The sequence below is a fragment of the Ursus arctos genome, unplaced genomic scaffold (genome assembly GCF_023065955.2).
Source record: "Ursus arctos isolate Adak ecotype North America unplaced genomic scaffold, UrsArc2.0 scaffold_2, whole genome shotgun sequence".
Lineage (NCBI taxonomy): Eukaryota > Metazoa > Chordata > Mammalia > Carnivora > Ursidae > Ursus > Ursus arctos.
This window is the reverse complement of record NW_026622874.1, coordinates 26765528-26780981: the sequence shown is the minus strand read 5'-3', so window position 1 is coordinate 26780981 and position 15454 is coordinate 26765528. Positions and strand designations below refer to the sequence as shown.

The 15454-nt window shown below is 37.7% G+C and overlaps 1 pseudogene; it reads left to right on the top strand.

Annotated features, from left to right (window-relative positions):
- Positions 1-10599: 10599 nt before the first annotated feature.
- On the top strand, positions 10600-11569 carry LOC113262982 (L-lactate dehydrogenase B chain-like; annotated as a pseudogene).
- The last annotated feature ends 3885 nt before the right edge of the window (positions 11570-15454 follow it).

Genomic DNA, 15454 nt, shown 5'->3' with positions numbered 1-15454 from the left:
GAAGCATTTATTTTTTTTAAAAGGCTAACTATTGGTAAATCAGTGAGCTTTATCAGATTTTAGCTTCCCCTATTACTATGAAAACTTCCAGAAGTGTATTTGAAAACCAACACTGGAAAATCACAGTGAAAATCAGCAGCCTTACAGCCACTGGAGGAGGAATAATGGGGTTGGATCCCGCTGAAAGCCTCATTTGGAGAGAACTGTCATTAATTGATCTATCTGGTCATTCCCTGGAAGAGCCCTCTCAACCCTCTTGTCTCACAAGTCTTGTCTTTATTGGACTGGACTTGGACCTTTCCTACTGTAAACAGTCTATTCTCTGGGGCATTTGCTGAAAATAATCAGTGGCAATTGTTTAACATCACTGCTGCCCAAAGTGGTAGATAACAGAGAAATTTTTAAAAGGCTAACCAAAAAGCCTAAAATGAAAAGCACAATAAGCTGTCCAAATGGGGTTTTAAAAACTCTGACATATTCCTGGGAATCTAGAAGCCTTAATTCTCACTTCTGGCTGAACTTGAGGCTCTGCACAAGCAGGATGTAAAGGTTAATACAGAGTTCTCAACTCCCAAGTGACTGAAAGCATTTCCAAACATGTACACAGTGACTTTTGCTAAACCTGGGAGACTTACTTATTCCAAGTGTTTAAGAACAGTTGTCTAGTCATTAGCTGACTAGTTAGCTAACTAAGCAGAGACTTCATTGGCCACACATGACAAAATACAGATTTTACAGAATTAGTTCAGAAAATTCACCAAAGAAACAATATACCAAAAATTTAAAAAACTTGGTAAGGAAGGAGAAACTGATTCCCAGAGTTACCACATTATATTATTTAAAATGTTCACTTTTTGGGGGTGCCTGAGTGGCGCAGTCATTAAGCGTCTACCTTCGGCTCAGGGCGTGATCCCGGCGTTATGGGATCGAGCCCCACATCAGGCTCCTCCGCTATGAGCCTGCTTCTTCCTCTCCCACTCCCCCTGCTTGTGTTCCCTCTCTCGCTGGCTGTCTCTAGCTCTTCAAATAAATTTTTTAAAAAATAAAAATAAACAAAATGTTCAGTTTTCAACAACAACAACAAAGAAATAGGTAAAGAAACAAGAAGTATTATCCATACAAGGTGGGGGAGTAGTAAATAGAAACTGTCCTCAAGGTAGCCAAGACTTTGGGTTTAATAGGCAAAGACTTTAAATAAGCTGTTTTTTAAACATCTCAAAGAAAAAAAAAGTCTAAAAAACTAAATGGAAGTGAGAGAACTATGTCTCACTAAATATGAAATAGCAATAAAAAATAGAAATTATAAAAAAACGAATTCTAGAATTGAAATATATAATAACTAAAACGAAAAATTTGCAAGACGGGCTCAACAGTTTATTTGAGCAGTGGGAAGAATCAGACAAAGTGAAAGTAGATTGATTTTATTCAGTCTAAGCAAACAGGAAGAAAAAGAAACAGAGCCAGAGTCCTGTGGGACAATACCATTCATACCAACATACAAATGACACGACTCTCAGAAGGAGAGGAGAGAAAAAAAGGAGAAGAAAGAATATTTGATTGAATAATGGCCAAATTATTTACACATCACAAACAATGAAAAAAATTGATCTGCACATCTAAGCAGCTCAATAAATTCTAAAAAGGATAGACTGAAGGAGATCCTCACTAAGACATATCACAATTAATCTGTTAAAAGACAGGGACAAAGAGAATCTTGAAAGCATCAAAAAAGGAGTGACTCATCACAGAAAGTGCTTCTATAAGATTAGTAGACAATATCTCATCAGAAACAACAGATATCAGGGGCGCCTGGGTGGTTCAATCGTTAAGCATCTGGCTTCAGCTCAGGTCATGATATCAGGGTCCTGGGATCGAGCCCCACATCAGGCTCCCTGCTCAGCGGGAAGCCTGCTTCTCCCTCTCACACTCCCCCTGCTTGTGTTCCCTCTCTCGCTGTCTGTCTCTGTCAAATAAATAAAATCTTTAAAAAAAGAAAAGAAACAACAGATAACAGAAGACAGTGCTATGGTATAATTACAATGCTGAAAGAAAAGAGGTAACTCTGCCAGCAATGACCTCTATATTCAGAAACACTCTCCTCCAAAAATGGAAAAATTGAGGCATTCCCAGATAAACAAAAACTGAGAAGTTTGTCACGAGTAGACCTTCCCTCCAAGAAATACTAGAGTCCTTTAGTCAGATATAAAAAGACATGAGACACTAACTCAAATAAAAAAGGAAGAAATAAAGACCATAGGAAAGGTAACAATGTAGGTTAATGTAAAATAGAGTATAAATGTATTTTCTGTTACTCTTGTTTTCTAATCTGATTTAAAAGACCACTTCATAAAGCAATAATTATAAATCTGTGTTGATAAGTACACCATGTGTAAAGATGTAATTAATATGACAAAAATCCAAAAGAGAAGGGAAAAATGGACCTATATAGGAGTAGAGATTTTGTATGATATTGAAATTAAATTGGTGTTAATCCTACATGGATTGTTACAAATTGCCAATTGTAAATTCCAGGGTAACCACTAAGAAGGTAACTGAAAAAAATGTAGTAAGAGAAATGGCAAAGGAATTAGAAAGACATAAGATGTATAGAAAACAAAAATAGCAGATGTAAATCTTACCTTACCAGTAATTTAAACTAAATGTCAATGAATTAAACACATCAACTAAAAGACAGAGATTAGCAGAATCATTAAAAAAAAAAAAGATCCAACAATACACTACTTAGAATACACAAAATTTTTTTCCTTTAAAAAAGAAACCTTTTGTTTTTTAGAATTTTAGGTTCACAGCAAAACTGAGCAGAAGGTACAGAGATTTATCATATACCTGCACCCCACACACATGCATAGCCTCCCCCACAATCAACACCCAGCACCACAGTGGCACATTTGTTACAACTGATGAAGCAATACTGACACATCTTTATCCTCCAGAATCCATTTACTTTAGGGTTCACTGACAGTGTTGTACCTTCTAAGGGTTCAGACAAATATATAATGACATGTATCTACCACTACAGTATACTTCAGAGTCGTTTCACTGCCCTAAATATCCTCTGTGGTCCAAGTTTATTCCTTTGGATTACTGAGTAATATTCCACTGTAGGGTTATGCAACTCACTTTTACATGCACCTGCTGATGGGTATTTATTTGGATTGTTTCCGGTTTTCTTTATTTAAAGGGGTTTTTTAATTTAAATTCAATTAATTAACATATAGTGTATTATTAGTTTCAGAGGTAGAGGTCAGTGATTCATCAGTCTCACATAACACCCAGTGCTCATCATATCACATGCCCTCGTTAAAGTCCATCACCCAGTAACCCCCTCCTCTCACCCCCCCTCCCCTCCAGCAACCCTCAGTTTGCTTCCTATGATTAAGAGTCTCTTATGGCTTGTCTCTCTCTCTGATTTCATCTTGTTTTATTTTTCCCTCCCCTCCCCTATGATCCTCTGTTTTGTTTCTTCACTCCATATGAGTGAAATCATTCAATTTTCTTTCTCTGACTGACTTATTTCCCTTAGCATAATACCCTCTAATTCTATCCACATCATTGCAAATGGCAAGATTTCATTTTTTGATGGCTCAGTAATATTCCATTGTGTGTGTGTGTGTGTGTGTGTGTGTGTGTGTGTGTATACTTCATCTTTATCCATTCATCTGTTGATGGACATCTAGGCTCTTTCCATAGTTTGGCTATTGTGGACTTCGCTGCTATAAACATCGGGCACCCCAGGTACCCTTTCAGATCACTACATTTGTATCTTTGGGGTAAATACCTAGTAGTGCAATTGCTGGGTCATAGGGTAGCTGTATTTTCAACTTTTTGAGGAACTCCATACTGTTTTCCAGAGTGGCTACACCAGCTTGCGTTCCCACCAACAATGTAAGAGGTTTCCCCTTTCACCGCATCCTTGCCAACATCTGTCGTTTCCTGCATTGTTAATTTTAGCCATTCTGACTCGTGTGAGGTGGTATCTCACTGTGGTTTTGATTTGTATTTCCCTGATGCTGAGTCACGTTGAGCATTTTTTCATGTGTCTGTTGCCCATTTGTATGGCTTCTTTCAAGAAAATTCTGTTTATGCCTTCTGCCCATTTCTTGATTGGATTATTTGTTCTTTGGGTGCTGAGTTTAATAAGTTCTCCATAGATTTTGAATACTAGCCCTTTATTTGATAAGACATTTACAAATATCTTCTCCCATTCTGTCGGATGTCTTTTGGTTTTGTTGACTATTTCCTTTACAGAACTAGAAAAAGAAGAGCAAACTAAACCCAGCACGAGAAGGTTGGAGATTATAAATATTAAAATGCAGATTAAAGGAAATAAACATAAAAAATAGAATTAACAAAACCAAAGTTGGTTCTTTGAAAAGATCAACGAACTTGACAAAAATGTCACAAGACTGAACAAGAAAAAAAAAGACCCAAACTTTTAAATTCAGAAAATGAAATAGGTCATTACTAAAGATCTTATAGAAATAAAAAGGATTATAAGAAAATACTATGAACAACTGCATGCCAACAAATGAGATAACCTAGATGAAAGGGATAAATTCCCAGAAACACACAAACTATAAAGTTATTTAGAAGAAACAGAAAATTTGAACAGACCTAGTATAAGCAAAGAGATTTAACCAGGAATTAAAAAAAAAAAAATCCCCCCAAACAGAAAAGCCCAGGACCAGATGGTTTCCCTGCTGAATTCTACTAAACATTTTTAAAAAGAATTAACACATCTTTTCCAAACTCTTCACAAAAAATAGAAGAGAGGTGAAACTTCCTACTTCTTTGTATGGAGCCAACATTACCCTGGTACCAAAGTCAGATAAAAATATCACAAGAAAAGAAAACTACAGGGAGTGATATTAGAAAGATGGTGGAATAGGAAGACCTAGACCCTTCTTCCTACATAAACACATCAATTCAACGGCAATGCATGGAAAAATTCCCCTTGAGGGAAATCCAGAAACTAATTGATAGCCTTCGGCATCCTGAGTGGAATACGAAACCAGACTCATCAAAGCTGGTAGGGAGATTCAGAACATCTTACCAGAATATCTACCCCTGGCACAGCAACATACAATTAGGCAGAGATCCCTTAACTCCCAGCTTCTGCCAGGGGAGGGAAGGAATTGGTGCGAGTATCCAGTGCCCCAATTTTTCTAAGGGTATTCTCCAGGGGACTGTCTTCTGTTTTGCCAATCTTGGATCTCAAACAGTCCGCCACAGTCTAAGTGCCCGAGAGAGAACAGATAGCTGCTTCCCCCGGCTCATCAAAGAGTGAGCAGACAAAAACCACAGCTGACTGCTTCTTCCAGGGGAGTGCAAGAGTTGCTCTGCTGTCTAATGCCACAACTCTTCTGGGGGCTACCCAAAGGACTGGCTTCTGACTTGCCTGCCTTGGAGTGCTGATGATACCTGGCATAATCTTGCTGTACAGAAACTAGTAAGAACAGGGTTGGAGATTCGGGATGGCATTCACTGTAGTACCTCCCCTCCAAGTTCAGCACAGAGTGAGTGAATGAAAAAACCCAGATCCCAGCTTCTTCCCAGAGAGGGAAAGAATTAGAGTGAATGTCCATAATGCAATTTCCCGAGAAATGCCCAAGGAATTGACTTTAGTCTTGGTTGTCCTGGTGCAATGATAGAACTTGGCATACCCTAGATGCCTGGCAGTTGCAAAGAACAAAGAAAGTGGGCTGGACTAGAACATGGGTTTCCCAGAATCTCTGGTTGAGAGTTTCCCAGAATCTCTGGTTGAGCTAATTGGTAAAGCTTTCTCTAGTACAAGGCCAGTCTGTGAAGACTGGGAGGGGTACCTGCTTTTTCTAATGCACAAGAGTCAAGAAAAATGAAGAACTGGGCAAAGATGTAAAGAATATATAGGGGTTCCTGGGTGGCTCAGTCAGTTAAACATCCAACTCTTGATTTCTGTCTCAGGTCACAATCTCAGGGTCCTAAGATTTAGCCCCACATCCAGGTCTACACTCAACAAGGAGTCGGCATAAGATTCTCTCCCTCTCTCTCTAACCCACCCCTGCACTGTTCACACTTAAAAAAAAAGAAAAGAATAGAATAAAGAAATTTTGAAACTCAACATCAGAAAGACAAACAACTTAATTTTTGAAATAGGCAAAGGGATTGAGTAGATATTTTTCCAAAGAAGATATACCAATGGCTAATAAGCACATGAAAAGATACTTAACATTATTATTCATTAGGGAAAAGTAAATCAAAACGACGAGATAACACATCACACCCACCAATTATAACCAAAAGATGGATGATAACAAGTGTTGGTAAAGATCTGGAGAAATTGGAACTCTTACACCTTGCTGGTAGGAATGTAAAATGGTGCACCACTTTTGGAGATGGATTGGCAGTTCCTCAAAATGTTAAACATAGAGTTACCATATGACCCAGCAACTCTCCGCCTAAGTATATCATCAAGAGCATTCAAAACGTGTACAAGAATATTCAGAGCATTATTTATAATAGTTAATAAGTGAAAACAATCCAAATATCCATCAATTGATGACAGATAAGCAAAATAAGGTATAGAATGCCACAGAATATTACTTGGCCATAAAAAAGGAATGAAGCACTGATACCAGTTACAACATGGTTGAACCTTGTCAACTTTATGCTATACGAAAAGCCAGACCAAAAGACCACATATTGATGAATTTCTTAATACAAAATGTCCAGAATAGACAAATTCTTAGAAACACAAAGTAAATTAGTTGTCGCCGGGAGTTGGAGGAGTGCATACAGGACTGCTAATGGATAAGGCAGGGTCTCTCTCTCTGGTTTCAAAAATGTTCTGAAATTAGATGGTGGTGATGGTTGCAAAATTTTGTGAATATACTAAATCCAGGTTGTAGATATTATGGCATATGAATTACATCTCAGTATAAAGAAAAAATAAATCTTACTTGGAGTAGTTTTTTACTTCCAGAAAAGTTGTGAAGATACTACGGAGTTCCCATATATTCTAAATCCTATTGTCTATGATTAACAACTTCTATTAGTATTAGTATTTGTCACAGCTAATGAACCAATATTGATACATTATTATTAACTAAAGTCCATACTTACTAAGATTTCCTTGGTTGTCACCTAATGTCCTTGTTAAGGTACCACATTAAATTTAGTCATCATGTCTCTTTAGCGCTCTCTTTGCTGTGACAGTGTCTTAGATTTCTCTTATTTTTGATGACTCCAATAGTTTTGAGGTGTGCTGTTATGTGCTTTGTAGAATGTCCCTCAATTAGGATTTGTCTGATGTTTTTCTCATGATTAGACCGAAAGTATGGGTTTTGGGGAGGAAGACGACACAGGCAAATGCTGTTCTCATCATATTGTATCAAGGGTATCATACTATCAATACAATTTTTCTCTGTTGTTGTTGATTGTCTGACTAAATTAGTATTTGACGAGGATCAGATTTTCCCACTATAAAGTTACTCTCCCACCCCTTCCATGCTGTTCTCTTGGAAAGGAAGTTACCATATGCAGGTCATACTTAAAATTTGGGGAGTTATAGTCCACCTCACATGTGGAATCTCTCCCTAAATTATTTAGAAATTATCTGTGAGAGATATTTATCTACAGTTTCTTATCTATTTGCTTATAAGCATTTATTTATATCAGCATGGACTCATGGATATTTTATTTTATATATATATATATATATATATATATATATATATATATATATATTTTATAATCTAGTACTATTTTATTTTGTTGTTCAAATTGCCCCAGCTTTGGCCATTGAGACCTCTTTCTGTTGGTTCATTTGTCTCTTTGACATACTATTATTGTGTTTTTCCATTTGCCTGCTTTGTTTTTTGTTTATTAGCTCTTCTCTCCTCTCTGCACTACAGAATGCTTCCAGGCATCATCTTGTATGCCCCAGACCTAGAATCAGCCATTTCTTCAAGAGCCAGTGTTAAAATATTAAATACTCAGATACTCACTGGAAAACAGCTACTGTTCTGGGTCCTTTCATGCTGGCCCTTTGCCACCACCACCTAGTAACTAAAAGGTGAATGTCCTGCACAGGAGGAGGCCCAGGCACCCAAAATCCTATCCCAGTACAAGAGGTTGCATCAAGCATCTGTTCTGATTGGTCCATGCCGCTGCCAGACTGTTAAATATTTTGACTCTCATCCCTGCTTTACAGCTAGTGATTATTTTAATCTTTGCTTTCTTTAACTTGACTTATGCTTAGAAGAAATTGAGAAGAAGATGATGTTAGAAGTTAGTGTGTGCTATTTTCTTCCTAAAAAAAATGACTTTCTGTAGGATTCTGTAGTAATTTCTAGGATTACTTCTTTCAGATGATCTTATGTTTGCTTTTTTTTTTAAAAAAAAAAAGTCAATCTAAGGATCCAAGTTATCCTAAGAAGAAACATTCATCTTATCACAGGCTTCTTTTAAGAGAACGTAATTTGAGAAGACTTATTTCACTTAGGTCTTTTACCCTGATTCTATCTGATTGTTGAAGAGATCACAGGTGCATTTCCTTATTCCTCAGCTTTGCACAGCCCTACAACATTTGTACTGCCATTTAATTACTCCAACAGATTTATGTTTTGACATGATGTTGTCAGCTTATCTGGCACGGAGTGAGTCTTGGGCTACAGGCAGACAATTTTGCCGTCACATGGAGTGTTTAAGGGTGCTCTCACTAAGGATGTTGACTACTCTATCACATAGGCTCTGTTGATTGGGTGATTTGCTTTTGTGACAGTGTTATAAATGCTTATGTTTCTTCTGAATAATGGGGCACAAAGAGATGTATAATGGATTCCATTTCCCTTTTATCCTAGACTTCTAGTAGGCCATGAGTCAAATTTGTGATTCCACTATAGCCAGTGTGTAGAGTTTTACAGGATTAAATACTAGTGTGATATTGCCTTCCTGGTATTATTTTCTCTTTCATTTTTTCATTCATATTTAATTATATATCAAATATATAAACATAAATATATGACAGTATGCTATTTAACATTCTGGCTAAACTATGACCCAATCATCAGTCAGATGAATATTATTTAGGTGGTTATTACTTTCATTAAGTAAGCAGATTGAATCTCACATAATTATCATTCATGCCTTTATTTCTCCAATTTTGTTTCTGCTCTTACACTATTCTTTGCCATATTTAGCCCTCTTTCTGCTTATATATCACACTCCTTTGCCAATAAATCAAGAGAGAAGCCTGATACCAAGGTGATTTATATATTTAAATTTTGTTCTATTTCTCTTTGTTTTTATTCACTAGAGCTCAACAAGATAGAAACTGCATTCACTCAAGGAGTCAAACATCTGTCTTGTTAACACTAACCCAATTGTGTCATCAATTTTCTCTGTTGTGCTGTGCTTGATTAAACTATAAGAGCGAACTTTCCCTCAGTTTCATTTCAAGCCACTTGAAATCTACCTTGTATTTCAATGGACATGAATGACTTGAATGCCTAGATTCTTAAGATCAGCCCAAAAGAATTCTGTCTCTAACTTTGGCCATGATCACAGCACATAGCAAATATGTGCCATTTTTGCCTTGCAAGTAACCCCTTTCCTTCCTCTGTTAAAAGTAACCATATTTCCTCTAGGGCACATGTCCCATATGGTTTGGTTAGAGCTGCAACAGCTATCTACGCTTGGAAAACCCTTGTTCAAATGGGTGTCTAGGTAATACAATCCTGCATCTTGCAAAGGAACAGAGATAAATTTTAAAAAAATAAAGAGAGAAGATTTCTCTTCATAAGGAACCTCAAATATTATGCTGTGAATTTTGGCCTTTATCTTGTAGGTACCAGAAATCTATTGAAAGAGTTGAGCCGGGAAGTGCAAAGTTTATATGTTCTTTTTAGAGAAGTACTTCTGAAATTCATTTATTTGGTCATTGGGCATCTTCCATATGCCAGGCACTACTCTACATACTTGAGATATCACTGAAAAAAAACAACAAACAAAAATCTTCATTCTCATGAAGTTCATACTTTAGAAAAGGAAGATGGGACAATAAATAATAAACATAATATATCAGTAAATTATAGACTAGGGCACTTAGCGCTATGGAAAAAACAGAGCAAGGCAGGAGGGATGTGAAGTGCTGGGGAGAGAATTACAGATTGCGATTTAAAATAGGATGATTTACACAGAAGGAGTGAGCCATGGACATCTACAGGAGCGAGCATGCCAGGCAGGAAAGGACAGCCAGTAAAAGAGCCTGAAAGCAAATGCTTATCCAGAAGGACAAAAGAGAAAGGTCAGAAGTCATCTCCAGAAAAGTGTGAAAGTGAATGGGATAGACCAATGCTTCTCATACTTTCTTTTCCCCACTTTTTTACACTCTTCTCCTCCCAGAATCGATTTTTGCTTGCTTGGAACAAGATAACCGCCACTAAGAATGAGTGAACTAAAGAAATGTAGCATTACTGGCACGAAGCTGACACTGTCTTCTTCACGTGACACTTACAGCAGTTTCTCTCTGGGCACAATGGCAACTCTTAAAGGAAAAACTGATCGCACCAGTTGCTGAAAAATAGGCAACCATCCCAAACAATAAAATCACTATCACGGGTGTTGGACAAGTTGGTATGGCATGTGTCATCAGCATTCTGGGAAAGTCTCTGGCTGATGAACTTGCCCTTGTGGAGGTTTTGGAAGATAAACTCAAAGGAGAAATGATGGATATGCAACATAGGAGCTTATTTCTTCAAACACCTAAAATTGTGGCAGATAAAGATTACTCGATGACTGCCAACTCTAAGATTATGGTGGTGACTGCAGGAGTCCACCAGCCAGAGGTAGAGAGCCAGCTCGATCTGGTGCAGAGGAATGTAAATGTCTTCAAGTTCATTATTCCTCAGATAGTCAAGTACAGTCCTGATTGTATCATAATTGTGGTTTCCAACCCAGTAGATATTCTCAGATATGCTACCTGGAAACTAAGTGGACTTAGTGATTTAAGCACTGTGTGACTGGAAGTGAGTGTAGTCTGGATCCTGCTAGATTTCACTATTTTATGGCTGAAAAAATTGGCATTCGTCCCAGCAGCTGCCATGGATGGATTTTGGGAGAACATGGCGACTCAAGTGTGGCTGTGTAGAGTAGAGTGAATGCGGTAGGTGTTTCTCTCCAGGAATTGAAACTAGAAACAGGAACAGACAACAACAGTGCAAATTGGAAGGAAATGCATAACATGGTGCTTGAAAGTGTGTGTGAAGTCATCAAGCTAAAAGGATATACCAACTGGACTACTGGATTAAGTGTAGTTGATCCTATTAAAGCCATGTTGAAAAATCTATCCAGGATTCATCCAGTGTCAATGATGGTGAAGGGAATGCATGGCATGGAGAACGAAGTCTTCCTGAGCCTTCCATGTATCCTGATTGCTCAGGGATTAACCAGTGTTATCAACCAGAAGCTAAAGGATGATGAGGTTCCTCAGCTCAAGAAAAGAGCAGATACCTTATGGGACATCCAGAAAGATCTAAAAGACAGGTGACTTCTGGCTTCTCGGCTGTAGATATTTAAAACTACAATGTGATTAACTATGAGCCTTTAGTTTTTCATCCATATACGTGGATCACAGTTTATCTTCCTAAATATGTGAATCTGGGCTCATAGAATCAAAGCCCATACTTGGTTTAATGCTTGCAATATGAGCCCTTGAACAAATAAAATTAACTATCATAGTGTGAAAGAAAGAAAGAAAGAAAGAAAGAAAGAAAGAAAGAAAGAAAGAAAGAAAGAAAGAAAGGAAGGAAGGAAGGAAGGAAGGAAGGAAGGAAGGAAGGAAGGAAGGAAGGAAGAAAGAAAGAAAGAAAGAAAGAAAGAAAGAAAGAAAGAAAGAAAGAAAGAAAGAAAGAAAGAAGGAGGGAGAGAGGGAGGGAAAGAAATGTAGCATTATTGCCAGGAGGCAGCATTTATGAATTTCTCGCAGTCATTAGATTCATGGTCATGAATCTAAAGGATAACCATTCAGGATGGCTGTATGTTTTTTCTACTCATACTCAGCTATGTGGGTCAAAGCATGGAGTAAGCAGAGGTTCTATTTAACCCATGCTGTGGTTCACCAAACAAGAACAACAAACCTGAGAGGAGCAAAAGAATTAAAGCTATAGTCAAGGAAGGGATTATAATGTTTAACCATGGAATGCAAAGTGGATGAGCAAGAAGAAAGAATGTCAAGGGGATGGAAGCCAATGGAAAGGCGTTTAAATCAATGAATTGAAGTGCTGGTGAATGAAAGGGTATTTGAGGTTTTGCTTTTGGAAGGGCTGAGAGAAAAGTAGAAGCTGGTGGTCTGAGGATAGAATATATGAAATTGAATGTAAGGAAAGTTTACAGAACTGATAATATCAAGGTATGGAGTGTGACCACAGTGCTGAGTAGCAGAGGCAGGGGCAGGGACAGGTCAAGTATCTCTTCTGATATCAACCTGGGGAGGGCAGGAAGAGGACACCTCATTACTTCAGGGTGAAGGTGGAAGTCCAGGCTCCCCATGTGGTCTCCACTGGCCCGAGGGTTGAGACTTGTTAGTGTCCTGTGAGGATACTGCTCCCTGCTCCCTGCCCAGTTTTTTAGGACACTACCCCCGTGGCAGGAGGAGTGTGGTTTGGCGACTCTCCTAATAGCCCAGTGAGTGTAGAAGTCTAGGTTCCCATTTAGCCTTTGCTGATCTGGGTGGGGTGGGGATAAGATCTGTGATCTAGTTTAGAATAGAGTGGTTATATTCTAAAAACGTTCTGTTTTATAAGGCTGCCAATTTTCTGGCCCTTTGGTTAGTGATAGAAGGCTTTGTTGAGTGTTTTATTGTTGTTGTTTTGCCTTTTTTCATCTCGCAGAGGGGTAATGATGGTTGTAGCCACTGAGAGAGTTCAGAGTTTTTAATGACCAAACTGGGTAATACAAGAGTTTCTTTAGAATCTGAAGAAAGAAAAGGAAGGGGAGATGTGGCCCTCTGAGAATTACAGGTATCTGCAATAACGATCAGTTCCTAGTGTCAAGATTTCGTCAAAACTCACCCTCAGACATCAGTACTAGGGCAAACTGTGTGCCAGAATAACCTGGTTGAAAAGGAAACAGATGACATCCTGGCCTCCCATAAGGTGTTTGGGAAAGACTGCCCAGCAATGTGATTGGAGAAGTACTTCCTACACCCCTTACCAGGTACAAGTGGATGCAACCATTTTTTGAAATTTTCTGGAACTCTGTGAAGCTCACCAGTATCCAGGTCCATTAAACTCCAATGGAGTGAGGAAAAGGATAGAAAAGACCAACAACTCGAGGGTTTGCTTACAGAGTAGCCTATAACAGAGCTAAAATGGCAGCAGAGTCTAGAAGTTGAAGTAGGATGGTTGAATTTAAGCCATAAATCTGTTATGCAGACTATCTAGTTACATTAAAATATTCATGGTATAACAGCAATTGTTTTTATTCAAAAGAAGATACAATGTGGAATTAATTATATGTTAATCATTTAAGTGCAACAACTCATTTCCCTCAAAATGGACACTTTACTCACAGTAAGATAAACAACTGATTTTTCCCAGATCCACACCCGTCTCTCCCTGCAACACATACCACTGTCTATTAACCGGTTGAGCCCTTCTACCCTACCATAATCTGTCACTGGATGTGAGCTGCCCCAGGAAGAATGTGAATCAGGCCATGCAACTCTCTTCAGGAAAAGTAAACCCCCAAAGAGCTGACAGCTGGGTCATTAAGTCCTTCCCTGAATGGGATCTGGGTAGTACATCTACCTCCATGTTTACCAGAAATAGGATATCGATAAAGGCTGGTTCAATGAATGAAACCAGTAAAGCATCAAATAAGTCCATGACAGTGCAAGCAAGGTAACTGGCTTTATTTCAGCTTTCGTTAAATTTTCCGAAAAAATTACTATAATTTTATAAAACATTTTCCTCAGTTGGATTATTTAATCTTCCATTAGCCAATTAACATTTCATATTGAGCACCTTGTTCATAAGTATGTGAAGACCTATAGGAAATACAAAGAGAAATAGAGAGTTGGTTCCTCCATTCAACCATAGTAAAATCTTATTTTCCAGACTATATCCGGCCTGCATAAACATCTCATAGAATATTAGAATCTGATGGTCCAAAATTAGTAGAAAAGAGAGATCACTAATTTGAAGTAGGATACTTTTATCTTACTACTAAGGGAATGGAGTCCAGAAATACAAAGTAACATATTAAAACACCAAGGTTATGGTTCACAATTATATCTGGATTGATTCATCTCTTTCTATGAGTGGGGTATCAAAAAAGAAATTTATGATTTCTAATTTCATAAGGTTAAGTAAAACACAAAACATAGTTAATGGAACATGAAATGATATGCTTATATTAATTATTAAACTGATTTTAGGTGGTAAAACAGATCAGAATTCAGATCCCTTCATTGCCCACTGTTATATATTTTTATCTGCATGTTACTTTATTCCCCACTGTTATATAGTGACTTTGAACTATTAATGTTGATTTTTTTTTGTTCACTTGTCTCTGTAGATTTCAGTTAATATATGTTGCTATATAAAATCTTTTAGGTGAACAGGATAGCAACCCACTTATCCAGAGACTTCTTGGTGAAGACAAATAATATAAAAATAACAAAAAGAACATCTGGAGAACTGGGTTCTTGCTCCCAAATCTTTCAATAGCTGGGTTACCCTAAACAAGATCCATCATTTTTTCAATTTCCTGTTTGGCTAAAGGAACATTAAAACTCCTGTGAAGCCCCACTTTATTTTTGCTTTTGTTGCCTATGCTTTTGGTGTCATATCCAAGAAAACATTGCCAAGGCCAATATCAAGAAGCCTTTTTCCTGTTTTCTTCTAGGCGTTTTACAGTTCAGGTCTTAGGTTTAACTCTTTAATCCATTTTGAGTTGATTTTTGTGTTGTGTAAGATAAAGGTCTAATTTCATTCTTTTGCATGTAAACATCCAGTTTTCCCAACATCATTTGTTGAAGAGACTGTCCTTGTCAAAGACCAGTTCACTATGCACGGGTGGATTTATTTGGGAGCTCTCTATTCTGTCCCATCAGTCTGTATGTCTTTTTGCCAGTACCATGCTGTTTTGATTATCGTAGTTTTGTAATAGATTTTGAAATTAGGAAATATGCCCAGTTTCTTTTGTATACCAATCATACCTCAAAAAACCTGTTAAAAAACTCTTATGAAGTATGACTTTTTTAAACTCTAAGAAATATTTGAAGGGCTCATTTATGACATGGTTTAAACTTATTCTGTGTGCTTCTATAGGAAAGAGCCCAGATCAAAGTTACAAGAAGGCTGTGTCAGCTCACTAAGGAAGAATTTTCTAATATACAAAATGTCCAATAAATCTGTTTGCCTCGGATATAATAGTCTCCCTATCACTTCAA